The 20,424-nt window shown below is 41.5% G+C and overlaps 1 long non-coding RNA gene across 1 annotated transcript in view; it reads right to left on the bottom strand.

Moving 5' to 3' along the window:
* Positions 1-1,102: 1,102 nt before the first annotated feature.
* The window catches only part of LOC125147732 (uncharacterized), a 106,335-nt gene continuing 87,013 nt past the window's right edge, over positions 1,103-20,424 (bottom strand). Inside the window, exon 3 of the long non-coding RNA XR_007145289.1 lies at positions 1,103-1,178. This is a non-coding gene — a long non-coding RNA (uncharacterized LOC125147732). The remainder of the gene's footprint in view (positions 1,179-20,424) is intronic.

Below are 20,424 nucleotides of genomic sequence, written 5' to 3'. Positions count from 1 at the left end.
GATACCCTGTTAAGTCGTCCAGGAATTCCAACATCCCAAAGGTTACCATATCCGATTTTCCAAGCAGGTCAAATGTCCTGCTTTGGGAGCTAAGCTTCCAATTCAGAACTCCAAGAATTCTTTGTTAAATTTATATGCCCTTCTTTTTTCCTTCCTTTCTGGCTCTGCAGCACACTTGTTGTTGTACATGTTAAGGCTGTAAGTTTTAAATCGTCCTGGTGAACTCTCTTTCATCTCCCTCCAATGAAATCACATTACACCCTTCTCTTCTGGGAGGTACCGCTTGCCACATTTAGTCACCTAAGATGAGGCATTTCAACCTCAGGCCCCCAGGCGAGGTGGAAGGGGGGCAGAAGCGAGGCGTCAGAGGCCCTCAGCCGAGGCAGGGTCGGTCCATGGGGGTTACGCTCCAGCCCATTCTCTGCCTGCCCCACACCCACAGGCTGAGGGGCTACAGCACCCCAGAACGGTACCGTTTTTCAAAAGCAAAGAGGACATGCGCAGACCTCACACTATGTAGCACACTTAAAACACCTTCTTTCATTTCATCCTCAGAGCTTGATGACAGAATTCTTATTAGTCCTAAATTATATTGAGCAAAACCAAGGTTAAGTACCCTGCTAAGGGCCACACCAACCATAAATGGCAAAGTCAGGATTTCAAAGTAAGTCCTCCAGCTGCCATGCCTGTGCTCTGCCCACCGTACTCACCCACAAAAGAAACTACACAGACCCTTCGTGCCCTGACCCCTTCAAAGGGGAATGCCTGCTGGCCACAGAAAAGGTGGGTTCTGCTCTTAAAACCATCCAATTAGAGGAATTTCTCACTAACTACTACCTGTGCTGGGGCGGGGGGGGGGGGGGGGGGTGCCTTTGGCGTTTAAAACCTAATTGTCCCTTAAACGTGTATGTCGCCACCTTCTGGGCTGTGACACACCCAGGTTCCATATATTTCACCAAGACGAAATGACAGCCACCCTGGTTGTTCTTTGTACATAATGCTCTGTGTTCAAACAAGATGGTTTGGATCAGTGCTAATAGATTCTTATCAGTTAATTGAATCAGTCACTGTTCATTTACCTGGGCTCCTCTGATGGGATCTACAAACAGTCCTTCACAATCAAGATCTTCCGGAAATTAGATGGATACGTGAGTGTCTTCGTTCAAACTATAACATACCTACAATGGGAAAAGAATGTTCACGTCTCATATTCCTATGTGTGTTTGGGGGGGGGGGGAGTATTTGTTAAGCATAGAACTACGGTATGTTTAGGACTTATTCAGTGTCATTTCTCTTCATTGAAATATTGAGTCACTAAGGGCTTTGCCTTCATCATTTTTTTTAAATAAAAAAGATTATAATACATAAGAGAAGTACATAAGTATGAAATCAGTGGTTGGATGAATTGGGAGACTCATCAATAACTAACTGGTCCTCAGATATGAGGATGTCTAGTGTATGGCCAAGCAAAGGGGTGTCACCATGAGTGATAGCTTAGCACCTCCCTTGTAATTGACAAATAACAGATAGTGATGAGGTTAAAGGCAAAAGGGCTGTAGACACAGAGGTTAGTGTCCAATGCTTTGAAATGTGACAGTTCGAATAGAGCAGGGGAAATATTTTTTAAAAATAAAGAAGAAAAGAAGCCAGAAGACTATTTATTCTTTGTTTCCCCTTGGGGGCAAAGGGGCTTTTTCCAGGCTTTCTTCCAAGAATCCTATCTTTTTTCCTCCTTCTAACTAAATCATCTGGTCAAGAACATATTTCAAAATGTGCTCTCTCTAGTTTGAAATTCCAGCCATCCAGCTGCAACCAAATAGGAGGAGGCATGGGGCAGGGGGAAGGGGGAGTACTTATAGGTCTAGAGCAGGAAAGCAGATAGAATCCACTCATTTATTCATTCTTTCAACAAATATTTATTCATTTATTACTCTGTGCCAGACACTGGGGAAAGAACAATAAACAAAATATTCCCATGGAACATACACAGTAGAAGAAGACATAGTAAACAGAAATATTTCTGTCAGATGGCCATAAGGAGTGAGTGGTGGAAAATAAAATAAGATAATGAGGAAAGGGTTTTTATTTTATCCAGGGATGCCACAAAGTCCTGCTCAATGAGAAGGCATTTGAACACAGACCAGAAGTGAAGAAGCAAGCCATCTGGATATGCAAAGTAGGAGAATACAGCAGAAGAACCCATGCAAAGGCCCTGAGGTGATATCAGAGTTGGTACTGTTTGAGCCAAGAAAGAGGGCCAAGAAGCTTGAGGGAAGTGACTGTGGGTTGCAGGCTGGGTTCCATAGGAGCAGACTCTCAGAATAAGGTGATCGTGTAGAAAGTATATGTAGGGCATGAGCTCGAATCAACACATATAAAAGGAAAGGGGAGGAAGCAGGATTAAACAAAAGGAGAAGTTGGACCATGTTGTGATCTTGACAGAGAACTCAGGCAGCCCCTCAGGGAGTTCTCAAGCTGGGATGGCCCTTCAGAGTTACCAGGCTCTATGTCCATTTATTTACCACTCATCACATGCAGGCTACCCCAGGAAGAGGGATGGCTTTGGGAGAAGCAGCTTTCTCCATTGCTAGAAAATTTCCACAGGGGCCTAGAGACTATAGGAAATATTTCTTTCAGTCCTGAAGAGGTGACCCCTCAGAGCATTCTCTACGCCAGGGAGGAGAGTGTTGAGGGGTAAGCACAGAAAACACACCAGTAACCAGATTATTTCAAAGCTGTGGGTAGAAATTCGGCTTACCATGGCAGTCACTGGAGGATTTGAGGCAACTTAGATGCTAAAAGGATCATTCTAGACATTGGTCTGAGAACTGACTGTGAGGAGGGGATGTTAAGAATGACATCATTGGTATAGCACTTAAAGGAAACAAAATTTGCAAAAGAGAAAGAAAAGGGGTTTTCAATAAGGGCAGCAAAGTCCCACAAGGTCACCAGGTGCTGTCGGGGAGCCCTGCCGTCAGCATAACAAAATGGAAGGGGAAGCGGAGAACACATCTAGACAGAGGACATGAGAACAAGGCTCAGCCATTCACCTCTGGAAAAGCATTGGAAGATCTTTCATGCAGATGAATCAGAGGTTCAAATAAAGTTTTTAGTGTGTTTGGGGCAAGAAAATAAAGAGGATTAGAGTCTCTTTGAGGGTTCTCGGGAGAGCTTAGAAGGTAGGTCATGGTGGCATTCAGGAAAGGTGAAATTCATCAAAGAGCTGTGAGAAAGAGAATGAGGCATCCTTCTGATTCAGGGCAGTGGTTCTCGGAGTCGGGTGTATCATAACCAACCAAAGAGCGAACAGAGAACACAGTGACCCACGGGAACTTCCACAGGCGTGGCCCTGGGCCTTTGTGTAGGTCCTAGTTTCCCAGGTGATGCCAATACCCACAAAAATGAGAGAACCGATGATTTGGGAGACTGCTGTATGTTGAGCCAGCATTTGGACGGGTTTCTCCCTGGGAGAAAACAACCAACAGACGTCACTGCCCTTTGGTTCCCATTCACAACCAGTGTCCATTGATATCCACGTATTATAGGCAGCATCTCTGTCCTCTACCAAAAGGTGGATTCATTACTATTTGAAAGAGCCTCCGAACTGATGAGTCTCCTTGGTGACTGCAGCAGGTGAGAGCACAGTCACAGAGCCTTTGTAGCTGAGTCTCTGTTGGCACAACCCAGGATCCACAGGTCCTACTCAGAGTAGAGGTCAGGCAGAGTCCGTTTTAAACCTTGAACACCTTCAGAGAGAAACATAAAATAGAATGGGCTACAGATGTCCTCCAATCATGAAGCGACCAGGGGGACACAAAGTGAAATTTCTCCTTAGTTTTTGACTGGAAAGCAAAACTGAAGCAACCTGACTCCTAAGCAGAGAGGCTTGGAACAGGCCCTATAGACCCTCCTTCCATGTTATAATTAGAGTGACAGACTCCGGAGGTCCAGGAAAGAAAAACAGTGACAGCCGACTAATCCCCTCTGTTCCAGTAAAAAAGTAACACCCCCACCTGGTGGTGCCATGGGTCTCAGGCTGCCTAAAGGGATTTTTCAAATAGGAATGCAACTTTTTTTTTTTTAATCAACAAGGGGTGGAAGGGGACATGAACATTTATGACAGATCTAATTTCATTTTCAGAAAACTTGTAAAGATTGACCCAAGGTCTACACTGCCTCAGTCAAGCCACCATGGATAAGTAAAGCTTACAGAGAGGCAAGCTTCCACATGAAGTCTCAGAAATATGTCCAGCAATTTTCCAACCAATTGAAAGAACAAGGCTTCATTCAGAAGACTAAAAGCTGAATTAGAGCACTGCTGCTTCAGCAACTATTTGATAAATAGGTAAAGAAAGGATCCAATAGAGAACAAAACCAAGATGAACGTGAACAGAGGGCATGCTAATATACTATACATCAGTAAATATACCATACTAATTTTTAAACAAAATTATATTAAAAGTAGAACAACTTAAGTCACAGGCTAAATTAATAAAGAATGGAAAAGGAGAAGTTATAGAAAGAAGCCAAAATGCAGGAACTTTTCATATTCCATCAAGAATTAAAATATTGCATTTCACTACACCTGGATGGTTACATAAGAGTGCTCCTCATTGCCTTCAATCACTTTAATTGTTAAAAGCAAGGATATTTATATTCCAACTTTTACTGAGAATAAAGAAAACAGGGCCCTTGCAACAAAAAGATCAGATAAAAGAAAAATAATATGAACGTGTGCTGGGGGTGGGGGGGGGTGGGGAGGGGAACAACTGAGACCTTGGAAAGGAAGGAAGTTGCATAGGTAGGGAAGGATGTGCTCCATAGACAAAGGCAGTCCAACAAATAGGAAACCCGCAGAAAAGCCCAAGCCAGTGGCTGCGAGTGCAGGAAGGTGGCACTGAAGGAACTAATAAAGGGCCCGTTAGCCGCAATCCCCCTGCTGAGACGCCCAAGCCTGTAGGTGATGTGCCCACCACCCCAAATGCTCAGAGATTCTGGAGTATGCCCAAAGAAGCTTTGCTATGCACGTACATAGAATGGCTTCAGCAAGGCCTTTGATGGTTATTATCTATACAGTCTTCACCGCGTATCTCTGAAGAAGGTCACATGCGGATTAGGATAGGAATTGGGTTTCCAGCCCAGCCAATCTTATGATAAAGCTTCCGTTTAACTTTTAACTTTCATGCTTTACTGTATAATATAGATGAGGAAAAGAAAGCAGAGCACAATAACTGCAAACTAGGTGGCTCAGTTGGTTAACCATCCAACTCTTGATTTCGTCTCAGGTCATGACCTCATGGTTTGTTCGATTGAGCCCCATGTCAGGCTCTGTGCTGACAGTGCAGAGCTTACTTGGTATTCTCTCTCTCCCTCTCTCTCTTCCTCTTGCCCCGCTCTCCCTCTCCCTAAATAAAATAAACATTTTATGAAAACAATTTTTTAATGTTTATTTTTTGAGAGAGACAGAGATACAGAGCATGGGCAGGGGAGGGGCAGGAGACAAAATCTGAAGCAGGTTCCAGGCTGTGAACTGTCAGCACAGAGCCCAACATGGGGCTTGAACTCACGAACCATGAGATCATGACCTGAGCCGAAGTCGGACGCTTAACCGACTGAGCCACCCAGGCACCCCTACCAAAAAAAAAAACAATTTTTAAAGTAGCTAAACTTACAGTATCCTGACCCAGCAGACCACGTTTGTAAAATTAGAACATTAGATGATTCTGTTACAGTACAAAAGCAGAAATAATGACGCTAAACATTCCACTTAAAAATCTTAGGGGGAACCAAAGAGGAAAATGACACAGACTAATAACATAACAAAGTACACATAAACAAATAGAGAAATCGTAAAATGTAAAACCTGCTTCCCTGGAAATACTAATAAAAGAGACAAACTTGTGCTGAAACTAATTGAGACAAAGAGAGAAAAGCATAAATCATCAACATTTGAAAGAAGGAGAGAGATGTAGCTAGCCATGGACAAGAGACTGTTTTAAATTATAAGTGAATACCCTGCGCACTTGTAAAATTATGCCATTGAAAAACTCACTGAAAAGGATAATTTCCCGTAAGACCATAAAATACAAAAATTGACACAATAAGTAGAAATCTGAAGAGGCTGCAAGATTGATAGATAAATTGGAAAAATTTCAAGGGATTACTCAGAGAAAGGCCTGTTTTCCTCTATTTTGCACAACGACTTGTTTCTATACCTGGCATTCTTCCGACTGGCAGGCAGACGTGGCAGACAATTTTGGTGAAGAACATTCTTGGCTGGCTCTACAACTGAGAGGTCGTGGTGGGAAAGGAGATCACAGATTTTTCTACAGTCAATAAATATACTATTGTTAACATGCTAGATACAGAATAAGAGCAAAAGAGACACCAACAAATGGCCCTAGAAAGCTCGGGCACCCAAAGGGGTCAACCAGCTTATAGTAATTAAAGACTCGCTTGGGAAATTCCTACAAGGGTTTCTCCCGTGGATCAAAGCTGTGGTTGGACCTAAAGCAGATGATGAGGCTGGGACCACAGCAGCCAATGAGCCATGGACGGATCTGTCTTCCTCCAAACTCACAGAAAGAGGTCATGGTAGTTAATGTGGCTCATTGTACCTGAAAAGCAAGACGAAGGATCACAATGGGGTATTATCTGCTATACTGCCCAGCCCTGGAACCCTAAAGTTTCCTTGGGGGTTTATTAAACGTAAGAACCTAAATACAAGGAAATGGACAGCAGGAGCGGTGAGCTGGCTTAGCCTGGACTTCTCCATGCTGCATCCCATCACCAGGCTGGGGGAAGTGGATGGTGGAGAGACTGCAGGACTCTGCTCCACCCCAGTCTATACGGAAGAAGTCCACCAGAGCAGCAGGAGAAGGAGGACTTGGGCAGCGGTCAATAATTCTTCTCAGCTGGAACAAATTTTAAAGAAATAAAGGCAAGGGCCCAAACCAGATTCTCAGTCAAGGTACTGAGTTGTAGACAGTGGAGAGTTTTGTCTAGAATTTTGGAAAAAATCATGGTCTCTTTGGAAAGGCAAGGTCAACAGGTCCTAAGCTGAGCTTTGAGAAATATGACCCAGAACAATCACGGTTCCAATTAGAAAGTTGCTGCTGCCTGAACCCACAACAACATGACCTCTGACTCTCTACCCACCACACAGTGGGTGGCCCATACCCTTCCTGGTTTCCCAGATGGCTCACAGCTGGCTGGTAGAATCTAAGTTGCATGTCTACAACCTAGAGCAAGGGAAGTTGAAAATGTAAGGGTGTGGTGGTGGTTTTAACATTTTTTTGTTGGAAAGGCAGGATTTACAGAGTTGGTAATTGTCAAACCGTGAGGGGGATACAACATATGTAGAGCATCTGTGAACAACTGATGTCAATTGTTATGTCTGTGGGCAGGTCACCTCAGTTTCTCTCCTGTAAAAAGGAGTATGTAACAATTTCTCTTAAGTGATCCAAGAATTAAATACGTCTGCATGTAACAAAGACTGACATGTAATTCTCCATGAGTGTCAGTTCACAAAGACACTTGCCCTAAATGGACACGTAACACTGATACTGGCTCTTCCTGCATGTGTTCGCATCACAAAGACACTGAATTTGAAAATGTCATTCCATATTCCATTCTGGTGTAGCACAAAACATTACCCAAAATATTCACAAAGAGTCTCGCTATAAAGTCAAAATATCCAACCAGTGACACAAGAAAACACCCAAAGTAGAATTAGAAGCCACATCGCTTCTCCTTTAAAGGGCAAGGACACGGTATGCTGAGACAGATGTTCCACTGTTAATGTCTAATCAAGCCACATGGACAGCCACCCTGACAACAATGACAGAGACCAAAGCAGTCACCAGACGCAGAGCACGTGCTATGTGCCAAGCATTGTGACGTGCTTTTTTCTTTCCAACATTATTAATTGACTTGGTACACTTGGTAAATTGACATTGACTCTATGGTATGGACATTATCAGGTCCCTCTTACACAGATAAAAAGCAGAGGTTGAGAATGTTCAAGTTTGAATCGAACCATAGCCTGACCCCAAAGCTTTGCTCTGCCTCTTCTACGTAAGTCTTCTGGTCCTAGGCTCCTCACCAACCCTATGGCTTTCTGTGGCTTGGCTATACCCACATTTTCCTTTATCCACATTCCACCTGTAGTGTGACAGGGCCTCTATGCCAGGTGATTCCTTTGGCTCCCACTTTTTCAAAACTCCACTGTCTTTGCTGGAAATGATACTTTTCTGTTTTCCAAACTTGGTGCCCAAGCATGACACAGTGAGTCAGTGCCTTCCTCACCCTTGAGCACTGTGATCCTTTTCTGAGTTCTATCAGGGTTCTGCTGACCACTTTTGGCCTGAACCCAGGGGAGCCCACAGTTGATAGCTGACAATAAGAAAATGGATGGATTAACCACAAAAGGGGCAAAGTTCACTTTTGGTCTCTTGATTTCAGAGCATCCATGTGTAAAACAGTTGAGGATACCAAGTGGAAACTGTCGGTGCACTTCAAAGTTCAATCACCGCCCCACCACCAGGCAAATATTCAGTGCTTATTCTCCTTGTGATTTCCAGCTTATTAGGGCTGCTGAGATAGCAGTCTGTGCTTCAGATCATTAGCTACTTGCTCCTTAAACGGAATCCGTTAGCTAAATATAACCAGGAACCCTCAGTAGTTGGCACTAATTATGTTAGGTTGCATTGTTAAGGTAAATAACAGAAGAAACTATCAGTGTATACATATGAAAGCCATAATTTTCCTGTTTGCCCCAGACAGGAAGCATTTTGGGCATTGCTTAACAGGGCTTATTCAACTGTCAGTTCAATAGGATGACTGATCATGGGTCCTGCTCCAATGAGAGGCTCACAGCCGAGCAACATTCAATCACACTCTTCCTTCCTAGTGAAAAGGTGAGGAGCTGGGATTCCTCAGTGCATAAATTTCAAGTTGGGAATCCAGCCACATGTTTCTCTTGAGATGAGGCCATGTAGTAGGAGACTGGTCTGATTGTCACAGGCTCTACCATGTGTTTGGACAGCCCAGAACCATAGAGGGGGAAAGGGACATAAGTACCAGTCCCTCTGTTATTCTGTGATGGGAAACAAGAGTTTCCTGAGCTGACAGTTCCATAGTAACCTACCAGACCAGTGACTTTCTAACCTCTGCTGAGCCATAGAATCATGGAGCATCATGGAATCACAAATGGAAGAGCAAAATGTAGAGACAAATTGCATGGATTGAGACATGAAGGCCTGGTCAGTCTATGGCTGTCCACCACCTTGTCACCCAGAGGAGCCACAGAATGGCCTGTTTAAACACAGCATAGGGATTATCGCCAATGGTATTGTAATAGTGTTGTATGCTGACAGGTGCCAGCTACACTTGTGGTGAGCATTGCAAATGTCTAGGGAAGTTGAATTTCTATGCTGTACCCCTGGAACTAATATAACACTGTGTGTCAACTATACTCAAATTTTAAAAATAAAAAAAGCACTATTTGTCCCCTGTTTTTGTTCCATTATAGAAATGTCTCTTGCCTTCTGGGACCTCTCCTTCTTGTGGTCTCAGAATATACTTCCCTAAACTTCCTCAATTTGGCCCACAGTTGCTAAGCAACTCCTTCATTCCAAATCTGTGATAGATGGAGGGGATACTGAGGGTCTACTGGGCTTCGAAGAGTGATTTTTCACAGGCAGAAGATTTGTGAGAAAGACATAGCCCGTATCCCAACTGGAGGTCAACATCTTACCTAATTCTAGAACAGGGGTTGCTGGGCCTTCCGCAACACTTCATTCCATTTAAGTGACACCTACAAATTGTTGTTGTTGTTACCAGGTGGGATAATGATTTGTTGTTATGTAAGAAAAGGTTTGTGTATTGTAGGGATATCTACCAAGTAAAATAGGAGTAAAATGACATGGTGTTTGAAATTTATTTTAAAATATTTCAGCAGAAAAAGAGAGAGAGAGAGTGATACATAAACCAAATGTGGCAATATCTTGATAATTGTTGCATCTTGGTGATGAACTGCAAGTGTTCTTTTTTTTTTAATTTTCCTAATTTAAAATGTAGCTTTTTAAATTTATTTTTAATTATTCTAAAAAATCTTTTAAACATTTACTTATTTTTGAGAGACAGAGAGAGAGACAGAGCACAGGCAGGGGAGAGAGAAAGGGAGACACAGAATCCGAAGCAGGCTCCAGGCTCTGAGCTGTCAGCACAGAGCCCATGCAGAACTCGAACCCATGAACTGCAAGATTGTGACCTGAGCCGAAGTCAGACACTTAACCAACGGAGTCACCCAGGAGCCCCTTAAATTATTTTAAATCTTCCTTCAACTACTGCATGAATACATGTATGTGTACCTCAACAATCCTTGAAGAGATTGATCTCTCCTTTAGAAGAGAAACAATTTGGAATGCACATAGCCAAATGCCCCTGTGAAATGCTCATGAAAATCTGAACGTGCTGAAAGCTCAGATATTTTTGAGGTGAACTTCATCTCAGGCGTGGTGAAGAGACCAACGTGCTAAAACAACATTTCCCCAGAGCTCTTCTGCACGATGCCAGGCTTATGACAAGCTCCAAGCAAGAGATGGTTCCACTGTCATGTACGCTTAGGAAACAGATGCACATGGGTTCCTGCTCAGAGAGTCATCATGGCCATTAGCACTTTAAAGGCTCTGCTGAATCCTACAGGGACAAAAGGAAATACATCCTGTTGTTCTCTTACCCTATTCTGTTTGAGAAACTGAGAGAGGAGGGAGAGTTCCAGACATGGGAAAGGAAGGGAGCATGCATCCATCCATCCCTCAGGGCCTTCTACATATAGCAGACATTGTGTTAAGTGGCTTTCCTGATGTCTTCCATAAGTCCTCATTATGCATTCTCTCAGCACCCTGTATTTCCCCGAGTGTAACATGTGTAATGCTGTCCTCTGACTTCTTGTTCAGTAATTTATCTTTCCTGTCATATTGTGAACTGCTCATGGATAAAGTCTATATCTTATATTCATCACTGATAACTACCATGGTATACTTTTCACTTAATATAATTCTTATCAAATTATGGATGCTCGATAAATATTTGCTGGGTAAATAGATGTGCTATCTCATTTAATCCTCAGGACAGCCATAGGAGATACTGGTCTCCCAATTCTATAGATGATGGCTGGAGACACATGGAGATGAAATTGTTTTTCTCAACATTTTACAACAAGGAAATGGTACATCTGGCATTCAAAATCAGTTTTGTTGGCTCTTAATGTTCTTGCATACCTTCACTAATAAAGACTATCAGACAAAACTGGAGCAATTCTAAAGAACAGAGTAAGGAAAGGGAAAATTAGTAACTTTGCAGTGGAAAAACTTGCAGATGCTATCTTACCCAAAGCTAATATCCATCACCCATGATAACAACACCCCCATGATATTATGTGATATCCTCCGATATGATGTGATGAGAAGGGCATATCATCTCCGCGATATTCTTCCCTCAAGCCCACACTTCACTCTAATCACGAGAAAACATCAGACAAACCTAAACTGATAGATATTCTACAAAATACCTGACTGGTACTCTTCAAAAGTGTCAAGGTCATACAAACAAAAGATTAAGAAACCATCCCAGACTGGACAGACCAAGGAGATACAATGACAAAATGCAATGTGGAATCCTGGATTGGATCATGTGACAGAAAAAGAACATTAGTGGAAAATGGAGCAAATCTGAATAAAGCCTGAAGCTTAGTGAACAATATTTTACCAATATTCATTTCTTAGTTTTAGCAATCATACTCTGCTTATGTAAGATTTTAACATTAGGGAATGTTGAGTTTAGAAAAGGTATTTTGGGGGCGCCTAGGTGGCTCAGTCGGTTAAGCGTCCGACTTCGGCTCAGGGCATGATCTCACAGTTCATGAGTTCGAGCCCCACGTCGGGCTCTGTGCTGACAGCTCAGAGTCTGGAGCCTGCTTCTGATTCTGTCTCTCTCTCTCTGCCCCTCCCTTGTTCACGCTCTGTCTCTCTCTCTCTCAAAAATAAATAAATGTAAAAAAAAAAAAAGAAAGAAAGAAAGGGTATTGTGTTAGTTGCTTATAGCTGTTATAGCAAATTACCACAAACTTATGACTTCAACAATACATAGTTACTATCTGATAGTTCTCGAAGTCTGAAGTCTGAACTAAAATTAAGATTTTGGCAGGGTTGCATTCCTTCTGGAAGTTCTAGGGGAGAATCTGTTTCTTTGCTTTTTTTTATTATGGCAAATTACATCTGGGATAAAATTCACCACTTTTGCCATTTTTAGGTGTATAGTTGAATATATTTAATGTATATTCACACTGTTGTGCAACCCATCACTATCATCCATCTCCAGAACATTTTCATCTTCCCTAACTGAAACTTTGTACCCATTAAACAATATGTTTACTTGTCTTTTCTGGCTTCTAAAGGCTACCTAGCCTTGTTTCATAGCCCACTCCTTTCTTCACAGCCAGCAGAGTGACATCAAATCTCTCTTTGGCTCTCCAACCTGCCCCTCTCCCTTATAAGGACCCCTGTGCTTACATCGGGCCCACCAGGATACTGCAGAATAATTTCTGCATCTCAAGATCCTTAATGTATTCATAGCACAAAGTCCCTTTTACCATGTAAGGTAGCATATTCACAGATATAAAGATATCAGACTTGGGCATACTGGGGGAGGGGCATTATTCTTTCTCCACAGGTATTTAAGAACTATCTGTATTATCTTTGCAACTTTTCTGTAAGTCAAAAATTATTTCAAAATAAAGTGTTTAAAAAACACAGCAATAACCAATCTAGGAGACATAGATTCCATTAAAATACAGATTCATAGATTCTCAAAGTTGCATAAGAATTTAGATATTTCTGTTATTGACCACATTTTGAGAGTCCTTAAGGGATTATAATATGTAGAGTAATAATGGGTAAGTTTATCTGAAAATGACCCCTGGAGATCTTTCTGGAAAATGCTTGGCACTGAGTTTGCTGAAACCAAGAGATCCTCCAGCAACCAAATGCAGTATCAACCCAGGGCAATATCAAAGTAATTGATTTAAAACCTGGATCTTGCACAGCCAGAAAGATATTTCTTTCCCATTATCCTCCCACAAAAACAGCTTCTGGAATCAAAGGTCTTTGACCTCAGGCCAAAAACAAAGTGCTCTACAAAGAAAGTAGTTGATGTGCTGGCGGGATGCTTCTTAAAGTGTGGTGAGTTTGAAAGGAAAAGCTGAGCAGAGAGGAACCAACACCAGAGGTTTCCAAGAAAGACACTGAGAAAGGGGGATAAAAAAAAGGAAAATCAGCAGAACAGCTACACTGAAGAAGGTTTACCTCTCAAGCAAGGACCCTCTTATTATTTGGGCAGTCATGGGAGGTCCCCAGCCTTCCAGACTGCTCTACTCCTACAAACCCAACAAAGTAGTCAGACTATGCAAATGCCTCTCCCACTTACAGTGAAGCCACAACTGACCCACCCAGGCAAAGAAGAAACTTGAAGAACAGACCCATCTTTATTCATAAATATGCAACAATTTGGGTGTATGGTAATGCAATTTACAGAGGTTAAGGAAAATGAGGAGAATATTAGTTTTCAGGAGGTGATAAGGACAGGGAAATGGGCAGAGTAAATCCAGAATTCTCTTCTACACATGTTATTGTGGGTATTGGAAAACATTGAACATGCATTCTGAAAAAATATATAACTTTTTCAAATTCTTCTCTCAAAGTCAAAATCTCTCAGATTAAGTTAAAAACAAAATACAACTATATGCTTTTATATGACACAACCAAATCCAGATAACACTGGAAAATTAAAATTAAAAGTTTACTCAAGGTTATAGTAGCTGGCTACAAATGAAAATACCCAAGAGAGGTGGCCATTTTAGTATCAAAGTAGAATTCAAGGCAAAACACATTAAGCAAAGAAAAGGTTACTTTCCACAGATAGAAAGTATAGCCTATAATGAAGACTCTAGCAATCATGAACATTTGGAAATGAATGAATTACACAGCATCAAATTGTAGGGCAAAAACCATTAGGAAGCCAGGAGAAAACTGACAGAAACTATTACTGGAGAAGGCTTTTAGTGCTACCGAATGTCAAAGACAGATTAAGTAGGCCAAAAACAAATAAAGGAAGTCAATAAACAAACAAGTAAATAAGGACATGGTGATTTTAAACAACACAATGAATATACATAGAGGATTTCTATGGCATACATTTTGAATAGTAATCTTAACCTAGCTCCTTTTGTTTTCTCCCAGTTCACTCCCTTTCCTGCTGCTTCTGGTTTCCTCATTCACTTTGTCTTAGGAAAGCAGGAAACTGACCCAGGTTGCATCAAATCCATTTCGAATGATGGGGAACATAAATAAATAATCAAGTAAGTAAGGGAAAAATTCCATTCCAAGTCCATGGAAGAAGCCGTTCTAGCTGCAGACCCCGTGTGGTGCTGGTACCCTTGCCAGAGGCAGAGCCCCAAGCCTTCTGGGTGATGGTTTTAGAACCTCTCTGCAACCCCATTATTTCTATTCAAGAGGCACAGCCTGCCTTGGCCACTGATGGGATGTTATAAGTCATCAGCCTTTCACTCTGGGATGAAGGAGGAACATTTTGTTATTATGTGAAAGTTGCCTCACTATTTTTCTTCCTATGTGTGAGTTTTGAATGCATCTTATAGAGACTCTGGACAGTTCCTCTTAATCTAACATCTTCCCAGATGAGCCTCAGAAGAAGATTTGGTTTTGGCCTTTTGAAAGAAGACAACTGTGAAGTTTGAGGGAACCATCTGCAAGACCAACCTCACTTCTGATACCAGTTGCAAATTTTAGAGGTTCCCAAGATCTCACTTAGGTTTGATCATGGCTACGATGACTTACAGAACTTACTGATAGCTGTTGCAGTTGGGGTTGATTACATGGAAAGGATAGCGACGAAAATCAGCTAAAGAATGAAGCACATAGGACAGAGTCCAGAAGAACCAAACACAGAGCTTCCACCTGTCCTCTCCCCAGGGAGCCTGGACACTATTATTTGTCTGACAATATGAATGGAGTATTGCCAACCAGGGAAGCTTACCCAAACTTAGTGTTCAGAGTTTTTACTGGGCAATCATCTGATTGCCTACATGGCTGATCTCAATCTCCAGTCCTTCCATAAGTCAACTGATACTGCTTGTCCCAAAGTCCCCACCAACCAGTATCTGACTGTTGGTCTTTCTAGACTGGTAGTCTCCACCCTAAGGCTGTCTAGTGTGGTCAGCTCCCAATCTAAATCATATTGTTAGATTACCTGGCATGACCCGAGACCAACGTAAACAAAGACACTCCTATGAGTCGTGATATTCTAAGAGGACAAAGCCCAGATCTCTTTCTAGGCAAGATTAAATTCTTTACTACACAGGGGTATGACTCCTTCAGCTCAGGAACAGTGTCTGGAGAGTTGAAAGCGATCAGAGCCAGAGACTAATGAAGTGAATGTTAATAGCACTAGCTGGGATTTACTAAGCTTTTCTATGTGTCAGGCACTGTGCCACATCCTTTAATGGAGTACCTCCACTCCCCATGCAATAGGTGCTGATAGTCTCCCCAGAGTGCACAGCAGGAGTCATAAGGCCATGTGATCAGTTGCTCAGTTGTGCTGCCACTTGGCTCCTCCCTCAGTGACTTCCAGTTTTAAAGAAGGCAGACTGAAGGTACCTTATATAACACAGTGACTAAAAGCATGCAGCAGTCTCGAATTTCCAGTGTGGGTAACTTTGGGCAACTGCTACTAGATGAAAATCCATGAAGGCAGAGAATCTAATCTGTCTTCTTCATTACTGTATCTTCAGCCCCAAGAAAACTACCTAGCACAAAATAAATACTCAGTAAATCTTTGTTGAATAAATGAAACTTATCTAAGCTAAGCTTCACTCCCTAGTACTAAAATCAGTAGAAAACATATCTTCTACTAGAAATGCTAGAAGGATTAGTGAGTTGATGCAGTAAGACCCCTGGCACCCAGTAAGTGTCCAGTAAAGGTTCCAATCGCCGTCAGTGCCACTATTATTATCAAGCTCAGTGGGAAGCAGGTTTAGAAATGGGTAGAAGCACCCTTCAGGAGTGGAATGTGTATCTGATTGGAGTGGGTCTTCTTTGTGCCCCTGCCCCTGAAAGTTTTGGCAGGGCCTGGGCAAGGTACTCCAGCATCGCAGACAGAAAACACAAACAAAAACAAAAACAAAAACAAAAACAAAAACAAAAACAAAAAAACAAACTGAAACAGATTTTGTTCCTTCCCTGCGAATTGTGCTTCAAGCAATTCCTATTTTCTATTTCTTCATCTTCACTCACTTCTTAATGCTTCCTTTGATTTATTTTGTTGTTCTTAAATTTTTAAGATGTGTAATAAGTTGTTTTAGGTTTCCTTTTTTTATATAAACGTTTTTAGTTTATTTATTTATCTTGAGAGAAAGAGAGAGAGAGAGAACGGGGGGAAGAGATTCCCAAGCAGTCTCCGCACTGTCAGCGCAGAACCCGACGCGGGGCTCAATCCCACAGACCATGAGATCATGTGTGACCTGAGCTGAAATCAAGAGTTGGATACTTAACTGACTGAGTTATCCAGGTACCCCTTAGCTTTCCTTTTTTAAAAATAATAGCATTCGGGACCATAACATGTCCTCAAAGTACGGACATAGCCATCTGCCATAGATCTCACCATGATATGTTCTAGTCACTTTGCAACTGCATCTTTTATTTCCTGCCCAATCCTATAACTGACAGTTAATTTTTTTTATTAAGATTCCACATTTCTTGCTTATGATACATTTGAAAGTATTGGTTGAGCTGGATTCCTGGTAGAAAATAGAAGCCTTTTTTGATACTCATAAGCCCTCTTACTAGAGGACTAAAAGAGTTAGGAAAGAGATTAGTGGAAAATCATTCGTGTCTTTCCTTTGGTCATTATATCAATAAAAAATAACAAAGGAAAAAAAAACTAAATACAAGCCTTATAAAATCTAAAGGCCTGAAGTTAAGTTTTAGAAAATGAGGCATACAACATTCAGAAGCACAGCTCCTGGGTTTACACCATGAAACCCCCATGCAATGAGACCAGCAGATCATTTGTGCAGGTCCCGACCCAGAGGTCCTCCTTTAACAGCCAGACACCAGCTTCCACACCTCGTTCTGAGTTTTTCTGCACTGGGAGTGAACCCCACACTGGTGCTCAGATATTGTTCAGTTCACTGTGGTGCATCTGTTAGTGTTTGCAGCGAACAAAGTTTGCCTCTGGCCATGAGAACGAGAGAGACAACAGAGAGCCACTCTCACTACACCTAAAAAGAATCTTCACCTTATCATATTGCCACTGTAAATTCACCTTTAAAATACAAGAAATTCTGGGGTGCCTGGCTGGCTCAGTCAGTAGAGCATGTGACTCTTGATCTCAGCATCATGCTTGATCTCAAGCCCCATGCTGGGCGTGGATACTCCTTAAAGGAAAAAATTAAAATATAAGAAATTCTATCTCTCTAGTTACTTATATTTTTCAATATTTTAGGAGAGGTTCCACTGATCCACCCCTTCCATGATGATATTCCATTCCTGGGTTCATCATGAGGCAAGTTATTCCCTTCTTCCCTGGGCCTCAACCCCGGACTGCACCAATCCTAGGTGGGCAACTGGCCGAACCTACAAGAGGAAAGGCCAGCACTGAATGTACAAAGCCCAGTACCCCACTCAGTAATCAGGCCCCAATAATGCAGTGAAGTTTGTCTTAGCAAGATCCCCTTAATTTCCAAAGCAAGAGAACCCAGTCAGGGACGGAACCACAAAATTATCCCATCTTTTTCTCACACTGAGAATTCCTTCACCTCCCTGAAGCCCCCACGGCCCACTGTGTGAGCTTGCGTGAGTCACCTAACCTGTCTTGATCTCTTTGTCTATAAAATGGTATCATATCAATCCCAATAAATAGCTGTGATGATTGAATGGGAGAGTGTATGTAAAACACCTAGCATATACGCAATGAATGTTACCTTTTAATTAGTACTGTTATCATGGTGGTTATACTCAGACAAGGTTCCCAGACACTCTTTAATACATTCCCAGCTATAGATTCATTGCAACAGCCTTGAAAAACAAACATAATAGAATAATGGAAAGCCTTAAGTAGTGTGCTGAGGGGAATAAGAAAAAGCAAAACAGTATATATCTACCTGCACATATAACGCAATTAAATATTTGTTAATATTGGATTAATATAGATATAACTACAAATATCTTTTTGGCAGGATCTCTTTAGGCTCAAGGGACTCAAGATCCCCAAAGTTGCTACTTTGGCTTCTTATTCACAAGTTTTATATCAATGTGATCATCTGAGTATGGAACCAGGAGTAATTCGTGTGTTCTTTAAACTGTATCGCATGTAAGGTTCAGTCAAGCCAGGAATTAATATAGATGGGATCTGTCCATCCTGTGTCTGATTTTAAGGACACTGTGTTCCATTTCTGATAATCTGTTACATTTTGACACCACTGTGGGTGATAAGCTAGGGTTCCTAAGAAGTCAGGAAGGGTTTCCTGCTTCCACACCAATTCTCAACCAGACAAGGCAAGCTCCACACCAATTCTCCACCAGACAAGGCAAGCTGGCAACACACACACACACACACACACACACACACACACACACACACATTCAGCTCTCAGCTGTATTTTAGCCTTAGAATATACTTGAGGGGTACCTGGGTGACTCAGTCGGTTAAGCATCCAACTTCAGCTCAGGTCATGATCTCACAATTCATGGGTTCAAATCCCACACTAAGCTCTGTGCTGACAGCTTACAGCCCAGAGCCTGCTTCAGATTCTGTGTCCCCCTCTATTTCTTCCCCTCCCCCACCTCTCAAAAATAAATAAAACACAAAAAGAATATACTTGAAAAACATTTCACTTATTTGCCAACATAAAAATCAACTATGGGGTGCCTGGGTGGCTCAGTTGCTTGAGTGACAGACTCTGATTTTAGCTCAGGTCATGATCTTATAGTTCGTGGTATCAAGCCCCGTGTCAGGCTCCATGCTGACAACACTGGATCTGCTTGGGATTCTCTCTCTCTCTCTCTCTCTCTCTCTCTCTCTGTCTGCCCCTCTCCCACTTACACACTCTCTCTCTCAAAACAAATAAAACTTTTTAAAAGTCAAATGTTACACAATTAGCAAAGCTTGTAATTGTGGTGGGTGTTTAATGTTGTCTACAAAATTTAGGAAAATTAATTTGAGTGTGTAGATTAATGTGACCCTTTCAGAAAACAGTTTGATTTTACACACACAGTCTTCCTGTTATATCAAAAGTATTAGGTATATTCATATACTTTGACCTAGTAATTACAAGTCTAGCACTGCATCCTCAGGAAATATGTTTAAATACAGAAAAATATTTATTTGCAAGGATGTTTATTAGACTCTTATTAATAAAAATAAATATTGAAAAAACCTAAATGTCCAACAATGGGGAGTTACCAAGTAATTTATATTATTCCCATCTATTGCAATTCTATGTAGTCACTGAAGTTGTTTATAACAAGTTACTTATAACCCATAATGTGAAATAATATAGGCTAAAAATCATAATTATGAAAAAATAAATAAGCAGAGTAAAAATCTGAAAGAAATTTGGGTCAAATATTATTGCTTGTCTTGGGATAGTAAGATTATGGGTAACATTTTTCTCTTCTTCCTTTTTTTGTTTTTTAACTGTTATAAAATACAATTTTTTTAAATCAAACAATAGCCTTTATTTTAAAAAAGGAAAAAAAAATAAAAGCCTAAGAAGTAAAGGAAAAAAGGAAGAAAAAGTAGAGGACATTTACTGTCTCCTCTCTCCTCCTTCTGACCCTTGAGAGGTCCTGACCCAGGGGACTTATCCCAAGAAAGGGCTTACGCACCGTCCCAAGGCTCAGTGTCCCTCCACATATGGCTTACTAAGCTCTTAATAACTGGCCAGCTGGGGTAGGATTATATTGTTTCCCAGCTCAAGTGTGGAGAACAGGGTCTGAGTATTTCATAAACATTGAACTAAACAGAATGAGACCAACCCACTCTGGCCTGATTCCAATAGTTCTTTCCAAGGGGACGTTTAGTTTCAGTATCCACTGCCCATCCCTGATGCAAGACAGGATCAAAATTTCTTGCTGTCTTCCAGACTGACTTACCCAGGAACCCAAATGTTTAGTCTCTCAAATAGGACCCCTAAGACCGCCAACCTGTCCAGTCCACTGAAGCATATTGCCAAAAGTATAAACTATGATTTGAACAGACTGAAGACAAACTTTTGATAATTCAAAGGAGGGAGCAAATCAATATATTCAGGGTAAATTCTACTGCTGTATCACAATATAACCTCAA

This window comes from Prionailurus viverrinus, chromosome D2 (assembly GCF_022837055.1).
Source record: "Prionailurus viverrinus isolate Anna chromosome D2, UM_Priviv_1.0, whole genome shotgun sequence".
NCBI lineage: Eukaryota > Metazoa > Chordata > Mammalia > Carnivora > Felidae > Prionailurus > Prionailurus viverrinus.
This window is presented reverse-complemented; position numbering and strand designations above follow the sequence as displayed.